Raw genomic sequence first — 19723 nt, 5'->3', positions numbered from 1 at the left:
CAAAGCTTGAACAAAAACCAAAATTAAAAAAAATACAAAACCAGTTACATACAATTTAAGCTATAAAAATATTTCTTCACAAATAGAAATAGGCTACAGCAAGCTTCCTTGATATCCCTCAAATCTTTGTTGACTTTTTTAACCCAACACTGGATACAATTGCCTACGGAATAAGATAGAAGCTTCTATCCGTCTAAGTCCAATACATCAAATATTTTTTCAATAGTTTTGAAAAAAAAATATATATTAAAAAATTTCACAAAATTGAAAAATATAAGATAAGACATCATAACAGTTTTCTACAAAATCATAAACACAGTTTGCAGATATCAGTAGATGTGGGAAAGGTTCGATAGAGTTACACCTGACCGTGTTATAAAGAAACCACTCATTTCTTTCGCATGGAAGCATCACCTTCAAAGTAAATGGTTATCTATCATACACCCTCACACTTGAAAATGGCATTCCTTCAGTGTAACCACTCTCCATTTTTCACTTGAGTGCCTTGTTTTCGCAGACCCTAACAAACACACTGCGCATAAACTTGATACGAGGGGTGCCTTTTATATTTCGGGATTAGAGAACAAAAACAAATTTTAATCATCGAAAATCACTTTTTGTTTTTCAAAATATTCTCCATGATGATCCACTTTTGGATGACCCATTAATTCGATGTTTTGGGTGCTCAAAAATGCAGTTGTTTGAGCCGATGTGTGAGAGCTCACATTGTCCTGGTGAAGAGTCCTCCGTCTTTGGCGATTGGTTTTCCTAATTTCTTGGAAGACAACTGGCAAACAAATGGTTGTGTACCACTCAGAATTTACTGATCTGCGTTGTTCTAGTGGTACGGTTGCGACATGTCCAGTTTTTCCGAAAAAACAGGCGACCATTTGCTTGGAAGTGCTTCGTGCGCGAACAACTTTTGTTGGATTTGGCTCATCTTGAAACACCCATACAGTCAACTGCTGTTTACTTTCGGGCTCATACGCGTAAATCCATGATTCATCACCTGTCACGATGTCATAGACGTGTTTCGAAGAACCACGATCGCATTTTTTGAGTATTTCCTTCGTCCAATCGAGACGAGCCTTTTTTTGAGCGATTGACAAATTGTGTGACAACTATCACAGAGCTAACTGGAATTTAAATATTTCTAGATATCGCTGCATTGAGAGTTAATCGAATTGATGAGAATGGGAAATTGTATTGACATTTCTGTTTAGCAAGTTTTGGTAAGCTATCATGAATCGTTCAACGTCAGAACAACGTTTCTAAATTATGGAAATTTCCTTTGAAAAAAATTAATCTGTTTGCGAAGTTCATAGAGCACTGGCACCTGTCTCACAAATACAACTAATTTGATCAACGAGAATAAATTCATGAAAACCAGCAGTTTCTACATTTAGAGCAACTTAAAATTTGTTTTGATAATTCTTGTTCGATTCCTTCGTATTATGCAAGATGTGGCTTAATAAATTTGAAATCTTTACAAAATAAAAGTAGTATTCCTTAACTCTGCTTAATCTATGATGTCAACAGCGGTGCAATTAACCGTAAAAATTGGCTAAAAAGTTGGCGTGTACGTTAGGTGTTTCGCCCAACTCCTCGTCCTATTTGTGACGTACAGTTTTAAGCCGACTCCGAACGGCGCTCGTGTTTTAGCGCGCATTTACTTCCAGATTCCACTTAAAACTTTCTATTATTTCATGTTCGCGGGGATTCCATCCTTCGCACTCCCGAGTATTGGTCACGCACCAACCCATTCGGCTACGGCGGTTGCCTACATTAGTCTGAAGAAAATTATTATTATTATTCCCCAAAAATGCTGCGCTCCAGTTTATTGTATTATTGTATTAATTTTGACCGAAGTGCATGAAAAAATGTTGCTTTGATAATATGTAAATTTTCGTCTAAAGAAATGTGATAAGCATGAAGAGCTGGCTCTGTTCAATTGTTGCTATAAAGTTGAAATTTCTTGGATTTATTTGGGTTAATTAGTTCTTATAACGCAACTTCTACTCCACGAGCCTCATATTGCAGTCTAATAAAAACTTAGACTAAAAGTCATACGAATATTGCCACAATACCAATAAAAATATATAATAAATAAATAGAGTTCAGGCCCAGTAGCCGGTCCCACTTTCCTTTTATAAATTGTTTAAATTTTTCTTTTCGGTTTTTATTTATTTATGTAAATGATGTTGATGCACTTTAAAACACTGTGCAGCTTAAAGTGAACGGCACTGTTATGGTTGACTGCTTGCCTGCTGTGCGACTATTATATTTTTTCAAATGCGCTTACGAATATGTTTTGGTGGGCTCGTCTCTGCTAATGCTGCAAGCGACTGCCAGTGAATTTTTATGTTTACAAATATTTGTATGTGCAAATGTTTACTGGTAGGGTGAACGGATTTGTGTGGGTAAAATGCGTGACTAGTTTTTAAGAATATTTCTTTTAGTGAAGTTAGGAAATATTATTGAAAACTAGAGGGCAAAGAATATAAGTGAAAACAGTCATATGTATTTATTATATTTCACATTATTATTTATTTGTTTATTTACTTTCAGTATTCTTATAGATTACAACAAAAATGCTGAACGCTAATAGTGCATACTTATCTAAATAATTCACTCAGTGTCAATTTGAAAGTTTGCTTAGAAGATGAAACATCAAAAACCAAATAATTTTAAATTTTATTGAAATAAACTTAAACTTTTCTAACCCGCTCAAGAAAGAATAATCGAAGTTTTTACTCGGCAGGTTTTTTCGTAGTCTTTGGAAATAAATGCGCGCTAAAAGAAGAGCACCGTTCGGAGTCGGCTTAAAACTGTAGGTCCCTCCATTTGTGGAACAACATCAAAACGTACGCCACAAATAGGAGAGGGAGCTGGGCCAAAAACCTAACAGCCCAATTTTTTGTGTTTTTAAGAAGAAGTCAGTCAATTGCATTGATGACATCATAGATAAAGCAGAGTGAAAGAATACGACTTTTATTTTGTAAAGATTTCAAATTTATTAAGGCACATCTTGCGTCATACGAAGGAATCGGAAGTGAATAAAATTCTTCTGAATTCTTTCAAGTTTATTAACAGGGCAAAGGTGATGCGACCTCCATATAAAGACTGCATATTTCAACTTAGATTGCACAAGTAAGTTAAAGAAATCCAGACTGGCGTATATGGATAAGAAAGTCTGCACCAAAGCGCCGAATGAAGGCAACTGTTGAATATGACTTAATAATTATAAAATTCAAATGACTCGAAATAGAAATTTTCTACTAAAAATTACACCCAAATGAGTCAGAAAGGCTTAAAATTGCTTTAGAACCTTGTAAACCTTCTGCATATACGAGACTTTTCGAAAAACGAAAACAATCAGATATATTATGAATAAAGATACTGAAGAGTAATGGACCCAGAATGCTGCCCTGAGCGGCATCAGAGAAGGCAATGAAAGAATGAGAAATATATATTTCATACATATTTACTTATTACCGCCCCACTATTTCTGAAACCCTTCAGGCGAATTTTCCATTTTTAAAATTAGCGCTAGAGGTCTTCCATTTTCAGTTGGATATAATTTTGAAAATTTTTCACAATTAATAAATTTCAAATTACGAAAACTAGGTACCCTGACTAAATTCTGAATTATTTTGATCCACTGCGGGGCGGAACTCCTTGTTCAGTTTGTGTTGCTCTCCCTCTTTCACAGCTTATACGAACTTAATTCGTAATCCCATAAAGGAAGCAGATAGAAGTCGCAAGGCGTAAGTTCAAAAGAAACCCAATGGTCTAACATTGAGAGCCGCACTTGGCTAGAGACCTATTTACAGATAATGAGGCATTAGCAGACATACTAATATATTTCCGGCGAAACAAAAAGGTGCCTTTAGGTGCCCCACTTGGGAAAACTTGACTTAGAAGTGAGAAATGCGGCATTCAAAGAGAACTGCAAACCATATTACGTTACGTTTTATCTAAGTTTTTGTTTCTAATTTTCAAAGAAATGCGAAATTTTTTAAAAATCTGTAGAGATAAAATAGATTTTTGACTTAAAGTTTCTGAATACTTTGCTTGAAACTATTTTCCGCCGTGCACTTAGCAATTAAAGATCGATCCACCCTAATGTACATACATACATAAATGTGAATGGCTAAATGCAAGCACAGCTGCCCACCCACTTTGGTAAAATGAAGCCCAATCTCAAAACTCAGTTACATAAAACAACATGTATACATACATATGTTTATACGCAAGTTAATAAAAAGGAAAGTAAAAAAGTCAAAAATAAAAACTTAACTTAAATTCAATCCTCATGTGGAGGATTTTTGTATATTATTTTTGTGTGTATGAATGAGTATAGGAATTTATTACAAAAAGCTTGTTGGTGCATAGATAAACATACACAGTTTTAATTCATACATTTCTAAGAGTATACACGCCGATATGTACGATAAGTACAATGGCGGTCATAAAAACATTAAAATTCGAAAAAAGCAAATTTGTGAAAAAGATGAGCGAAAGTGATAAAATGTAAATTCCTACAAAAAATTGGTTTCAGGAATAACTCCAGTAGAGTTGGATTTAGAGATGTACTATCTGCTAAGAAAACAAAATGGTAAATACATATGAAGCTACTAAACCCGTAGAACCCAAAAAGTGATTTGCAAGACTGTGAAGAACCAACGCTGGTGCAGATTGTTTGTTAAACAATTTTTTTTACGCGATTGGTCTCCAAATAAATGAAGCGTAATCTAAAATAGACCGAAGAAAAGAGGTGAACAGTAATTTCATCGTGTATGAGTCTGGGATATTTGAACTGGTACGACTAACAAAGCCCATGTCGATTAGGTCTTTTCAGTCGAATAGCCTCATTCACGCGACGTAGATGGGCAATGTAGAGCTTTTAGTTGACCGTGGCATACTTTTCGAGCATTTCCCAGTGCACCATGCCCTCCCAGTCCCACCAAACACATATCTCGATCTTCTTTGAATGAAGATCCCCCTTCACTCTCGGCTTTGGCGTATCTCCTCGAGCCACCCACTCCATTTTTGCTTCATATTGATGTATAGGCACCATTGCTCATCTCCCGTTACGATTCGGTGTAAAAGGCGCTGTTTATGAGCGCATGCTGCTCGATGGGGGCAAGATGCTGAGAAGCAATTGAATGCGACTTTCTTTGCTAATTTTCGTTGAGCTCGCGAGACACCCAGGTTCCCAATTTTTCGGTAAATCCGAAGGTGATTTAGAATCGTTTTACGATCGCAGTTCATTTTGTCCGCCAATTCACGACTGGTTGGGCGACCATTGCTCTGCAAAAGTTATTTGAGACTTTCTTCATCAAATTCAGAAGCCCTTCTGCTACTCGCCTATGACACTTTCTCCATACACGACGCAAATGTCCCAGGCTGCTTCGACCTCGATGAAAAGCACAGAAGAGCAGGTGTCGAAAATGTTGATTTTCGCCTAATAAAAAATTAAATAACCCAAAAATACAATTAATATAGTTTTGTAGAGCGGGAAGAGTTCTATCGATTGAATACTTACCCTTTGCCAAACAGCAAACAAATATTTGTAAAATAAAAGGAGAATATAAAAATTCTACGAACTTATTCTCCAACCCAATAAATAGTCACAACTTGGCAATATGTGGCGATTTTATAATTTTGCAACGAACTATATTTTAACTGATTTTCATATAAAATGTAGTTTTTAATACAGCTTTTTCTCAGGTGCGAACATTTTTATGCCCACTACTGTTTGTGTTATTGCTTTCTCTTTTTTGGAGTGGCCGTGAAACTTTGCTGAGTGTACATGGCACGCGCATATATATTACATACATACATATGCATATTTTTATTTATGTTATGTAGCTAGTTTTTACAACTTTTTCTGGCATTGAAAATTTTATTAGTCGCCTTTTTTGTTTCTTACCTACTTTGCATTAGAGTTCATAAACCAAAAAATTTGTGTGAGAAAGGGTATGAAATGTAAAAGATAATCGCATTCTCTAATGTGCCAAGAAGGAATTTCAAAATCACTATTTAAAGGCAGGCAGTAAAAAAATTAGTATTTGCGTATGGAATTCCGCAGATACTCAGATATATATCTAGGTGCATACACACTTTCAACGTATCGCATGCCTTAACACAACAAGAGAAAAATATTATTTCAACTAATGCAGATTGTGCGGCGCGGCGCAACTGTTCTGCAAAAGCTCTTAAGCAATCTAGGCTTCGGGCTGCTAAAAGAAAATATGCATATTTATAACGGAAAATTCCTCTGCACTCGGGTGCAAAGTGCAATTACTGTAGCAACTCAGATACAGGCACACAAACATATAATACAAATGTAAGTGATTTCAGATCTTAGTTAATATCCATTAATAATAAAAAAAAAGTGCATATGTTTGTATGTGTGTGCAAGTGCCTGAAGGTTGTTGTGAGCGCTTATAATTACTATGGATCCATGTATGTATGTATGTATATATGTACGTGTGTACGTACATGGAATAGTTCGTGCAAAGCGCATTGACTTGCTGTGTTTGCTGGTTGATTGGTCGCTGGAGTAGCCGTCCATTTCAAAATCCAGTCATTGATGGTTGTGCAAAGAAACCCACGATAGCAGGCAAGCACACGCCCCACTTGGAATGCAGAAAATGGTGCAACTAAGACACAAATAAATACAACCATTTAAACAAAAGACTTGCCCACAATCACTGGCGGCAATTGCGAGCGTGAGCGATTGTATTGTAAGTGGCTACCACGTACAAGTGGAACAACGGTGAGTCGGCGTAAGAGCTAGACGCGCTTGCGGGAGAGATAATTCCCTACTTGAGTTTTTAAAGCTGGAAACACAGATAAAACTTAATAAAGGGTCGTTCCCAGACGGCATTTTTTTTTTATTGTCATATTTTATTTTGTTGTACAGATTTACAAGATAGAACAAACCGTTAAAATTATAGAAACTTAATATGGAAATGATGGATCTTTAAGAACGACATATCAGAAAATTCGTGATTTGCTTTGATGGAAATTATCGCCCGAACGAGTCGTCAATTCAAAGATTTCTTTAGGAAGTAAATATTGCAAAATCCGTAATATTTTTTAGTGGAAATAAATAATAATGTGTTGACAATTCAAAAGTTGATGAAAAAAATTTTTGGCGATTTTTACATAAGGATTTGCATTTGCATCCTTACAAAATTCAAATGAAATACGAATTTAAGCCTAAAGATCGTTGATAATGAAAATTCGTGAATTGGTTCTTTGTAATGATACTCGTTTTTCATCTTTAGAGATGCAGATGCAGCCTTTGTTCCTTCCTGAAACCATAGGAAATAATAATAATAATTCCATGGCAGATGGATTTGCCAACAAACAAAATTCGAGTATTTTCAGAGAACCCATTACATGCACTAAAATACAATGTTTGTATTGGTTTTTCTGCTTGTGGAATAATTGGCCCGTTTTTCTTCGAAGATGAAAATGAAAGAGGTATTACTGTCAATGGGCATCGCTATAGGTAACTGATTGAAACTTTTTTGTGGCCTAAGATTGAAGAAATAGTCATAGACGATTTTTATTTTCAACAGAATGGAGTCACAAGTCACCCAGCACGGCAAACCATTGCATTATTGCGATCTAAGTTTATTGGTTAGTGCGTGATTACCATTCGGAATTCACAGAGAGAACGTAGGTTTGAATCTCGGTGAAACACCAAATTAAGAAAAACATTTTTCTAATAGCGGTCGCCCCTCGGCATGCAATGGCAAACCTCCACGTTACGCTCACTTTAGTCAGTTTAAATTGTAACGGATTAATGGATGCTTCTTGAAAATCACTTTTTTGTGCGGAATTCTCCCACAGCTCTCAAACTAGGCCTTTATTGAATGCTAACGGCAGAAATGTGTTTATTTGTACGTAAGTATGTATGTAAATGTAAATGGTATTCTTTATTCATTCGAAAATCTAGGTTCAATCAAAATTTCTCAAAAAGAGCTCGCATTCGCATATAAGCAGGTTAGAACGGGTCAATTTATGCTTAAAAAATATAATCGACTTTGTTTCGGCGACTGAAGTATTCTACTGGCAGTGCTAAACAAAAAAGTCCAGGGAAGCATGTCTCTAAAATGGATTTCGAGCCTCCTTATTTAAATTTTTTCTTTGTTAATTCCAAATACTCTGCGATTTTTTGGTTTGGCAAGTTTTTTTGGAACTAGAATACTACTCACTTCTGATTCAGAGGACTTAAATTCATTACATTTAGATGGACTCATCAACTATCAATAATTTTTGCGTGCGCCAGCGTCATTTTGGTCATCTTTTCAAACTCGACATTACGTTGAGTTTCTGGTCGCTAATGCTGATAACCCAGCTAACAACACTGACCATTTGCAAGCCATTCAGCATTGGCGCATTATTACTTTGTTAAATTATAAAAAAAAAGGTCTGAAATATTCCAGTTTTTGAAAAAAAACTTACTAGGCCTCAAAAAACACCCGTTATGTAGCTGCATATAGGTATATACTAATTGAACTTGGCTTGAAGTTCGAGTTGAACTTGTTTCGTGCCAATCACCATGTAAGTACACTTTTATACCAAGATTACAGCTTCTTAGAAATATTCTCAAAAAAACATTTTTGTCCATATCTGCCAGCTTGCATGCATATATAATATACCTATATATGTATGTGTGTATAAATTTACTGTGTCTACATAAGCAAATAAATACCGGATTGCATATTGGCCTTTAGATAATTAGATAGATGCATAGTCGTACATATCAACCTACTGCTAAGTTTGATTGCACCCAAAAACAAGTAAGCCTCCAAATCTACATATTTACATACATAAGTAAATATATTTATCAATATTTTGCGTAAAAAGGCAAACATCAGAAAATTGAAAAATCTCGCCATTCCACAAAACTAGTCTACTTCAAAACGACACTAGTTCACGTTTAGTCCCAAATGTTTTAGGCAGTCCTGAAATGGACACTTCTTATTTGAGACAAGGCGTTTTTTGTTAGAGCATTTGCATTAAGCCATATCGGTTTTTCCATAACCGCTGGAACAGCAAACAAAATTCCCTTCCGAAAAACACACTTGTCCCGGTCAACAAACTACATATTTATTACTTGCCAGAGTTACACAACTCTGGATATACCACCGGGTAAAAACTAGTAAAATTATAAGAGGTCATGCGCATGACCTTCAGAGAGCACGCGGTGAAAGTCAGTACGAAAGGCGCCGTAGTTGCAAATGCTCTAACACGGTTGCTGCCGAACATTGGGGGAGCCCAAGGTGCAAGAAGAAGACATCTATTTACTGTGACAGACTCCATCCTGTTATATGCCGCTCCCATTTGGTCCCAAGGCCGAGAAATACACCTACGAGGGGTCAGGCAGGTTTATAGAGTGAGTTCTTTGCGAGTCGCCAGTGCATACCGGACAGTATCTGATGATGCAATTTGCGTGATTGCGGGAAACATTCCACTGGATATCCGAGCACGTGAACTAAACTGTCTCTATCCAAGGCAAGGTGCAAAACCTACAAGGGACCAAAAGTTGGCACAGCGAATGGCGTCACTTGACGAATAGCAGCGAAGATGGGATCATTCTCCTAAAGGCCGCTGGACGCCCGAACTTATCCCTAACCTTAACACGTGGCTACGGCGAAGACACGGACAATTGGATTACTTCCTCTCCCAGATTTTGATCGGGGATGGGTGCTTTCAGTATTATCTGCATAGATCTCTCCGCTTCACCACTCTGCCCTACCTGCCCAGAGAATGTTGAAGACGCACGACACGTACACAGTGTTCCAGAGGAGGTCGACTCACATACCGAGAACAATTACGGACGCTTGAGTTAATGACTCACGACCATATCATACGCAGTCAAGACGATAATGTCGTTTGCACTTTTGAACACTTTTGAAGTTCTATTAGCTTCTTAATGGAGTAATGGAAACTATGACCGACGTATAACCTCCATACGCCATAGGTAGAGAGCCTGAACGCAGGTTTCTTTTGTCGTTGTTATCCACAATCACGGCTCCACCCTCGATGTAGTGCAAATGCGGTCTCGGGGTGGAAGTCAGCCGAAGAGGGGAGGTCTGTTTTAGTGGGAGCGTGCCCCACATATCATTGGCGCGACGGCATCAATTGAATGTTTCTAACATTTTTATCCTCCCCTCCCACAAAAAAAAAGTGAAATTATAAGAATCAGACAGTTTTAAGTTTTAATTTTTTGGAAATCATTGTTTGTTCGAATTGTAAATGCACACATCCTCTTTCAAAATTTGTATAACATAACACATTAAGCAAAGTTCCTCTAAATATTTGCCTGATCGGAGGTTCCTCTTCTATTTAGTTATATTCATATACATATATATGGGTTGAAAAGTCCCGGACCCACAGATAGCACTAGCTTTATTACATTCACCTCTTTTTCAGTTAGTACTAAACTTAAAAAGACAGCTGTTAAAATTTCATGATATTCTATTCATTAGTTCGAGAGTTATTGTGTTAAGAGTGACGCTACTTTTGCAATTTTCGAAACAATGAATCAAAAGAATTTCGTGTTTTAATTTTACACTGAAGCGAAGCAATGCCCTGAAAAATGTTATGAGGACTCCGCTCCATCAGAAGCAACGAGAAAACGATGGTTTGCTGACTTCAAACGTGGTCGTAGATACACATCATCGGTGTGGACGTCCAAATTAGGCGGTCACAACAGAAAATGTCAAAAAAATTCACAAAATCGTTTTGAATGATCGAAAAGTGAAGTTGAGGCAGTTAGCTGAAATCGTAAAGGTAATAGTAATGGTTGTAGGAGTTAGACTAAGGCCTTTATGCACTGCGACCAGATTGATCTATTGTGCGCCCCTAATTACTTAATTATAATTATTTAGTATACCGGGGAATCGAACTAGCTCCTTAGGAAGGAGCAATTTTAGGTATTCCACCTCCAGTAGGTACGAGCCCAGGATTCTCTGTCTCCTGTGGCCTAATGCCTCACAGTTAGTGATTGAAGTGCTCCATCGACTCCTCTTCATCACAGCAGAATCTGCAAGATCTTTTACTAGATAACCCTATTGTGTTAACGTTTTTATTACAGGCAAAGTGACCTGTAAATGCTCCACAGAGTAATCTGAGGCCCTTTTTATATAGGGTTAGAACAGATTTTGCTCTGTTGGCATTAAAGTTCAAAAACTTATTGGGGTGATTAAGGCCGTTTGTGCCGTTCCAGTGTTCACTGATCTTAGTTTGGATCCATTTTTTGGTTTCCTGTTTTATATTATTTTTGTTGAAGCCGTAAAATAAGGTTGGCCCAATAAATATCCCTTCTGCCCGTTTTTTTGGCATAAAAGTCTGCCTTCTCGTTTCCTTCGTGTCACTCATGTTCTGGTAGCCAAATCAGTAAGACCTTTGTTGAATGCATTGTTGCAATCTATTAGGACATTTGATTTGAATGTGAAGCTATTGAAGGCTTTGAGAACCGATTGGCTGTCCGAAAGTATTTTAATTTTTACTTTCTCGAATCGTCTTATATCCACGATTTCCACTGTTTCCATTATGGCGAAGAGCTCCGCAAGGAAAATCGTTCAACGTGAGTGCCGCGTTTGCTGGCTGTTGACCAAAAACAAGAACGTGTTGATGATTCTAGCAGTGTTTGGTCATGGCAAAACTACATGAATTAAACTTCGAATTGCTACCACATCCACCGTATTCGCCAGATTTGGCTTCCAGCGTCTACTGGCTGTTCGCAAACCGAAAACAAACTGAGGCCTATTTTGAGGCAAAAGATAAATCGTTCTATAAAAGTGGTATTGATATGTTAGAGCGGCGCTGGAAATATTGCTTTGTTCTTGATGGAAATTACGTTAATGACTGAAGCTAATTTTGTTAGGCGGGGGACTTTGCACCCCATGTGCTAGCTCACCAGTTTATGACATATTTTATGCGCTCCGAGTTTAATGGAATTATTTTTTTAACGATAAATTGAAGTTTACATAGATTAACTTGACATAACTTTGACATGACTTCTCATATAGCAAATACTATCAAAAAGTATCTGTACCACGTACCAACCCCCAAAAAAGTATAAAGTAAAACAAACACCACTTGCTTCGGTAACGAGTAATTACTTGCAAATACAGGTACAGGAACCAATAACCACACACAAGCACACTCAGCTGTGTTCCTCGTGCTCCGTTTAATGGGTTTGATTCTACCTACGGTTAAATTGCTCTAATACGTACGAGTATAATTAATTTAATTATTTGTGTAAAGCGGCTCAGCGTAACTGTTATAAGTAATTCCTTTTAATTTAATTTAGTTCTTTTACTATTTTAATAATTACTTAATGAATAGTTACAAAAAATTTACTCATAAATCTACTTATATCTATACTAATATTATAAAGAGGAAAACTTTGTTTGTTTGTTTGTTTGTTTGTAACGAATAGGCTCAAAAACTACTGGACCGATTTTAAAAATTCTTTCACCATTCGAAAACTACATTATTCAAGAGTAACATGGATTACATTTTATTTTGGAAAAAAATAGGGTTCCGTAAGATATTTGGATTTTTCGGACACAACCTGAGAAATATCTTATATATAAAATAAAGTCAACTTTTTGTGTGTGTTCGCTAACCGGCCGTGTCTGCACCGAATTAAACCAAACTTACACAGAATGCTAAGAAGGTATTGAAGATGGTTTCCGTATAGTTTGGATACCTATTGGTGGATAGGGCTCGAGATATAGGTAAAACGTGGACCCGGGTAACCTTCGGATGTGTATGTACAATATGGGTATCAAATGGAAGCTGTTGGTGAGTGCTTTAGTTCAGAGTATCTTTCATGCCGCTCCGTGACTAGGGTCTCGAGATAGAGACCAAAACGTGGACCCTAGAATGTGTTTGTACAATATGGATATCAAATGAAAGCTGTTGATAAGTGCTTTAATACGGGGTAATTTTCATACCTATTGATGACTAGGGTCTCGAAATATATGCCAAAACGTGGATCCGCCGTGTCTTTGAACCGAATTAAACCAAACTTACACACATTGTTAAGTAGGTATTGAAGATGATTTCCGTATAGTTTGAATACCTATTGGTAGATAGGGTCTCGAGATATAGGTCAAAACGTGGACCCGGGTAACCTTCGGACGTGTATGTGCAATATGGGTATCAAATTGGAGCTGTTGGTGAATGTCTTAGTACAGAGTATTTTTCATGCCGCTACGTGACTGGGGTCTCGAGATATAGGTCAAAACGTGGACCCGGCTAACCTTTGGTTGTGTATGTACAATATGGGTATCAAATGAAAGCTGTTGATAAGTGCTTTAATACGGGGTAATTTTCATACCTATTGATGACTAGGGTCTGGAAATATATGCCAAAACGTGGACCCGCCGTGTCTTTGCACCGGATTAAACCAAACTTATGCACATTGTTAAGTACGTATTGAAAATGGGTTTCGTAAAGTTTGATTGTAATTCGGAGCAGTGGCAACGGGTACAGCGTTCTTTTGAGCCAGCCATAATGTCGCTTACTTTTTTAACGCTTGGGGTGGAACTGAACTGTCAAATTGACAGTGTGAGTTACAATGTGTCAATATTTCTTTCTGATTTGGATGCCATAAGGAAAAAACGTAAGTGCAACATGTAAAAATTGTTTGTGAATTTTTTTGGAGTGGATTTTGGAACAGTGAATAATTTCTTACGAAATTTGAGAATTTAATGTGAAATCCGAATGAAATTATGTGTTCGTGGAAAACACAATTTTTTTTCGTTTTTTTTTTTTGAAAAATATAAATGGATAATGGTTAAAAAAGCTCCAATGCTTAATAAAACTTATAAATTGAAACGAAAAATTCATGGATGATCAGGAAAAAAGACGATTGTTTCTTAGTTATTCATATGCGTTGATTTGAAATTTAAAAACAATCTTCTTTTTTCCTGATTTTCAATTTATATTTTATATTTACTCAAAAACAAATAGAAAAACAAAAAATATTGTTTATGCCAAAGCGCTTGAATAAAGAATAAAGAAATAAATAATATGAAAACCATATTTTTTCTGTTCTAAACCATATCTATTCTATTTTAGTGTGCCCAGCGAAGGGGGCCGGGTTTGCTAGTGTACTTATAAACGTATTTAGTGCCTAAACATAAGCCACTTAGAAATACTTTATAATTTGTTTATTCTTTTGATAACCAAATATTATATGGGTATTTATTTCTTTTATAATGCTGATTGATTATTATAATTGTATATATACCCAATTTCTTATGTTGGTAGGACTGTAAGACACATATCCGTCACTATTTATTCGTTTTGAAGCGTTTGAAAGATGATGTACGCCACAAACGGCCGGAAATGTGGGCAAACAATTCTTGGATTTTGCATGATGATAACGAGCCATCGCATCGACCCCAAATTGTGCTGGATTATTTAACCAAAAACCAAGTAAATATCGTCGTGCAAAGCCCGCATTCACCTGATATGGCCCCGTGCGACTTCTTTTTGTTTCCCAAGTTATAACTTTAACTTTATAACTTCGTGGAAGGAGATTTCAGTCGATAGAGGAGATCAAAGATAATGCGACGAAGAAGCTCAAGGCCATCCCTTCGTCGGCCTACCAGGGGTGCATGGAGGACTGGGTTAAACGTTGGCACATGTGTGTTGCTTCAGACGGATCATATTTTGAAGCAGATAAAATAAATTTGCTGAAATTTAACTCTGTTTTGTTTTATTTAAACATTATCGATATGTACAGAGGTACCCGAAGTGTACCGAGACAGGAAACAAACGCTTAATGATAGAGTAAAAAAAGCAGCCACAGCACTCTATACATGCAAAGGAATTGTGGGTGCAAAATGGGGCCTAACCCCAAAAATGGTACACTGGCTATATACAGCAGAGGTACGGCTTATCATGACATATGGTGTCTTAGTCTGGTGGCCAACACTTGAGAAAAGAACAACAGTAAAACGCCTAGAAAGTATTCAAAGAGGTGCTAGTCTCTGCATAAGCTGGGATTGAGGACTATAGCAAACAGAGATATAAACATAAATTCAGATAGCCAATCGGCCCAGAAAGAACTAAACAGGAAGAATATGAGAAATCTTCTACATAGGGGTCCTAACAGGGTATTGTCTGATTGGTAGGCATGCTTGTCTGGGAGCACCCTATAACAACTATTGCAGATGCTGTAACGACATTGAAGAAGAAGATACTATAGAACACTTTCTATGGTGGTATCACAAAGGGCCTACAGCAGGCCTAGGTGTGTCAACCGACAGCCACTATACCTACCTACATACCGGGACAGGAACGATGCAAAAAAATTGTATCAGCAGGTCAAGCGTCTAACCGAAGGTTACAAACCCAGAGTATCTTCTTGTACAAATGAAAATGGAAATCTGATTAAATATACGAAGCTGATACTGAAATTATGGAAGGAACATTTCTCTAAATTACTGGCTGGTGGTAGTGTTAGCGAAATGAACCCGGTACCACCAGTTGAAGACGACGGAGTGGATATTCTCCCACCTAGCTAGATCTTGCCAGTGTCGCTATTCAGCGACTGAAGAACAATAATTCAGCCGAAGCAGATGGACTCCGCATCAGCTTATGAGTAAAATATGGCTAGGAGAAAGCATGCCAAATGATTGGAATATCAGTGTCCTTTGTCCTGTGTTGAAGAAATGTGACGCTACTATATGCGCCAACTACCGGGGGATCAGTCTTATCGCCCCCTCAGCTCACTGATTGGGCCTTATCAATGTAGTTTTAGACCTGGGAAGTCCACCATCGACCAAATCCCCACACCACGCGAAATTCTGGAAAAAACCCAGGAAAAAGATAACGACATAATCCATTACCTCTTTGTCGATCCTAAGGCTGCTTTCGATAACCCGATAAGGGATCGCCAATATGCCATAATGTCTGAGTTCAGTATTCCCGTAGAACTTATTCGACTTTGCAAAATGACATTGAGCAACACGTCCAGCTCTGTCAAGGTAAGAAAAAACCTCTTCGAAGCTTTTAATACCTCATGGAAGGCCTACTGCGGAGAGCCGCTGTTCATCGAAATGGCACTATTTTCACCAAATAGTGATGACATTGACATCATAAGGAACTGCAAGCAAGATGTTACCGCAGCATTTTCCGCTATCGAAGGAGAGTCAAATAGAGTGGGTCTAGCGTTTACCGAGGGTAAGGCAAAGTATATGCAGTCCACTAGAAAAGATACGAGCCGTTTTGGATCCAGCATTTCAGCGGACAACTATACCTTTGAAATCGTCAAAGAATTTATATATCTTGGCATCACCGTCACAACAACAAACGATATCAGCCTGGAGATAAACTGACGAATCACGCCAGCTAATAGGTGCTACTATCGTCTCAGTAAGTAAATGCGTAGCAGGGACCTCTCTCGCCCGGCAAAACTAGCACTCTACAAGGCGCTCATCTTGCCCGTGCTATTCTATGGCGCTGAAGCATGGGTCGTGTCGCAGACTGATGCAGCACCTCTTGGAGTATTCGAAAGAAATATTCTTCGGAAAATCTTCGGTCCTCTTCGTGTTGGCAATAACTACTACTGCCGAATTAACTACGAGCTGTATGAGCACTACGACGAGGTTGACATAGCGGAGCGCATCAATATTCAGCGGTTGCGCTAGCTGGGCCATGTCGAGCGTATAGACGCAGAAGCTCCAGCAAAGAAGGTGTTCAGATGACAAGTGAGAGGACAACGACGTAGGGGAAGACCATGCCTCCGATGGAAGGATCAAGTTGAGGAAGCCCTATCATCGCTTGGTGTAATAAATTTGGAGAAGGTGCGCGCAAAGCAGAGGAAGTTTAGTTATACTAAAAATAAGAAATATTCTTTTAAACGCACCTGAATAAGAAATCCGAAAACATTGAAGTGCTTAAAAAATAACCTTTTTTGCGTTCAATTGATAATTGGTAAGTTTTTTTTAACAAATCAAGTGCAAAATTATTTTAATAATATGATTTTTAACAAAATACCCAAGGGAAAATATCTTAATGACTCTGAAAAGGTTACAAAAAATTTACTCATAAATCTACTTATATCTATACTAATATTATAAAGAGGAAAACTTTGTTTGTTTGTTTGTTTGTTTGTAACGAATAGGCTCAAAAACTACTGGACCGATTTTAAAAATTCTTTCACCATTCGAAAACTACATTATTCAAGAGTAACATGGATTACATTTTATTTTGGAAAAAAATAGGGTTCCGTAAGATATTTGGATTTTTCGGACACAACCTGAGAAATATCTTATATATAAAATAAAGTCAACTTTTTGTGTGTGTTCGCTAACCGGCCGTGTCTGCACCGAATTAAACCAAACTTACACAGAATGCTAAGAAGGTATTGAAGATGGTTTCCGTATAGTTTGGATACCTATTGGTGGATAGGGCTCGAGATATAGGTAAAACGTGGACCCGGGTAACCTTCGGATGTGTATGTACAATATGGGTATCAAATGGAAGCTGTTGGTGAGTGCTTTAGTTCAGAGTATCTTTCATGCCGCTCCGTGACTAGGGTCTCGAGATAGAGACCAAAACGTGGACCCTAGAATGTGTTTGTACAATATGGATATCAAATGAAAGCTGTTGATAAGTGCTTTAATACGGGGTAATTTTCATACCTATTGATGACTAGGGTCTCGAAATATATGCCAAAACGTGGATCCGCCGTGTCTTTGAACCGAATTAAACCAAACTTACACACATTGTTAAGTAGGTATTGAAGATGATTTCCGTATAGTTTGAATACCTATTGGTAGATAGGGTCTCGAGATATAGGTCAAAACGTGGACCCGGGTAACCTTCGGACGTGTATGTGCAATATGGGTATCAAATTGGAGCTGTTGGTGAATGTCTTAGTACAGAGTATTTTTCATGCCGCTACGTGACTGGGGTCTCGAGATATAGGTCAAAACGTGGACCCGGCTAACCTTTGGTTGTGTATGTACAATATGGGTATCAAATGAAAGCTGTTGATAAGTGCTTTAATACGGGGTAATTTTCATACCTATTGATGACTAGGGTCTGGAAATATATGCCAAAACGTGGACCCGCCGTGTCTTTGCACCGGATTAAACCAAACTTATGCACATTGTTAAGTACGTATTGAAAATGGGTTTCGTAAAGTTTGATTGTAATTCGGAGCAGTGGCAACGGGTACAGCGTTCTTTTGAGCCAGCCATAATGTCGCTTACTTTTTTAACGCTTGGGGTGGAACTGAACTGTCAAATTGACAGTGTGAGTTACAATGTGTCAATATTTCTTTCTGATTTGGATGCCATAAGGAAAAAACGTAAGTGCAACATGTAAAAATTGTTTGTGAATTTTTTTGGAGTGGATTTTGGAACAGTGAATAATTTCTTACGAAATTTGAGAATTTAATGTGAAATCCGAATGAAATTATGTGTTCGTGGAAAACACAATTTTTTTTCGTTTTTTTTTTTTGAAAAATATAAATGGATAATGGTTAAAAAAGCTCCAATGCTTAATAAAACTTATAAATTGAAACGAAAAATTCATGGATGATCAGGAAAAAAGACGATTGTTTCTTAGTTATTCATATGCGTTGATTTGAAATTTAAAAACAATCTTCTTTTTTCCTGATTTTCAATTTATATTTTATATTTACTCAAAAACAAATAGAAAAACAAAAAATATTGTTTATGCCAAAGCGCTTGAATAAAGAATAAAGAAATAAATAATATGAAAACCATATTTTTTCTGTTCTAAACCATATCTATTCTATTTTAGTGTGCCCAGCGAAGGGGGCCGGGTTTGCTAGTGTACTTATAAACGTATTTAGTGCCTAAACATAAGCCACTTAGAAATACTTTATAATTTGTTTATTCTTTTGATAACCAAATATTATATGGGTATTTATTTCTTTTATAATGCTGATTGATTATTATAATTGTATATATACCCAATTTCTTATGTTGGTAGGACTGTAAGACACATATCCGTCACTATTTATTCGTTTTGAAGCGTTTGAAAGATGATGTACGCCACAAACGGCCGGAAATGTGGGCAAACAATTCTTGGATTTTGCATGATGATAACGAGCCATCGCATCGACCCCAAATTGTGCTGGATTATTTAACCAAAAACCAAGTAAATATCGTCGTGCAAAGCCCGCATTCACCTGATATGGCCCCGTGCGACTTCTTTTTGTTTCCCAAGTTATAACTTTAACTTTATAACTTCGTGGAAGGAGATTTCAGTCGATAGAGGAGATCAAAGATAATGCGACGAAGAAGCTCAAGGCCATCCCTTCGTCGGCCTACCAGGGGTGCATGGAGGACTGGGTTAAACGTTGGCACATGTGTGTTGCTTCAGACGGATCATATTTTGAAGCAGATAAAATAAATTTGCTGAAATTTAACTCTGTTTTGTTTTATTTAAACATTATCGATATGTACAGAGGTACCCGAAGTGTACCGAGACAGGAAACAAACGCTTAATGATAGAGTAAAAAAAGCAGCCACAGCACTCTATACATGCAAAGGAATTGTGGGTGCAAAATGGGGCCTAACCCCAAAAATGGTACACTGGCTATATACAGCAGAGGTACGGCTTATCATGACATATGGTGTCTTAGTCTGGTGGCCAACACTTGAGAAAAGAACAACAGTAAAACGCCTAGAAAGTA

General features: G+C 37.4%; 1 protein-coding gene across 1 annotated transcript in view; it reads right to left on the bottom strand.

Moving 5' to 3' along the window:
- The window catches only part of LOC129236093 (UNC93-like protein MFSD11), a 59375-nt gene that overhangs the window by 27048 nt on the left and 12604 nt on the right, over positions 1-19723 (bottom strand). The window lies entirely within an intron of this gene.

This window comes from Anastrepha obliqua, chromosome 1 (assembly GCF_027943255.1).
Source record: "Anastrepha obliqua isolate idAnaObli1 chromosome 1, idAnaObli1_1.0, whole genome shotgun sequence".
NCBI lineage: Eukaryota > Metazoa > Arthropoda > Insecta > Diptera > Tephritidae > Anastrepha > Anastrepha obliqua.
This window is presented reverse-complemented; position numbering and strand designations above follow the sequence as displayed.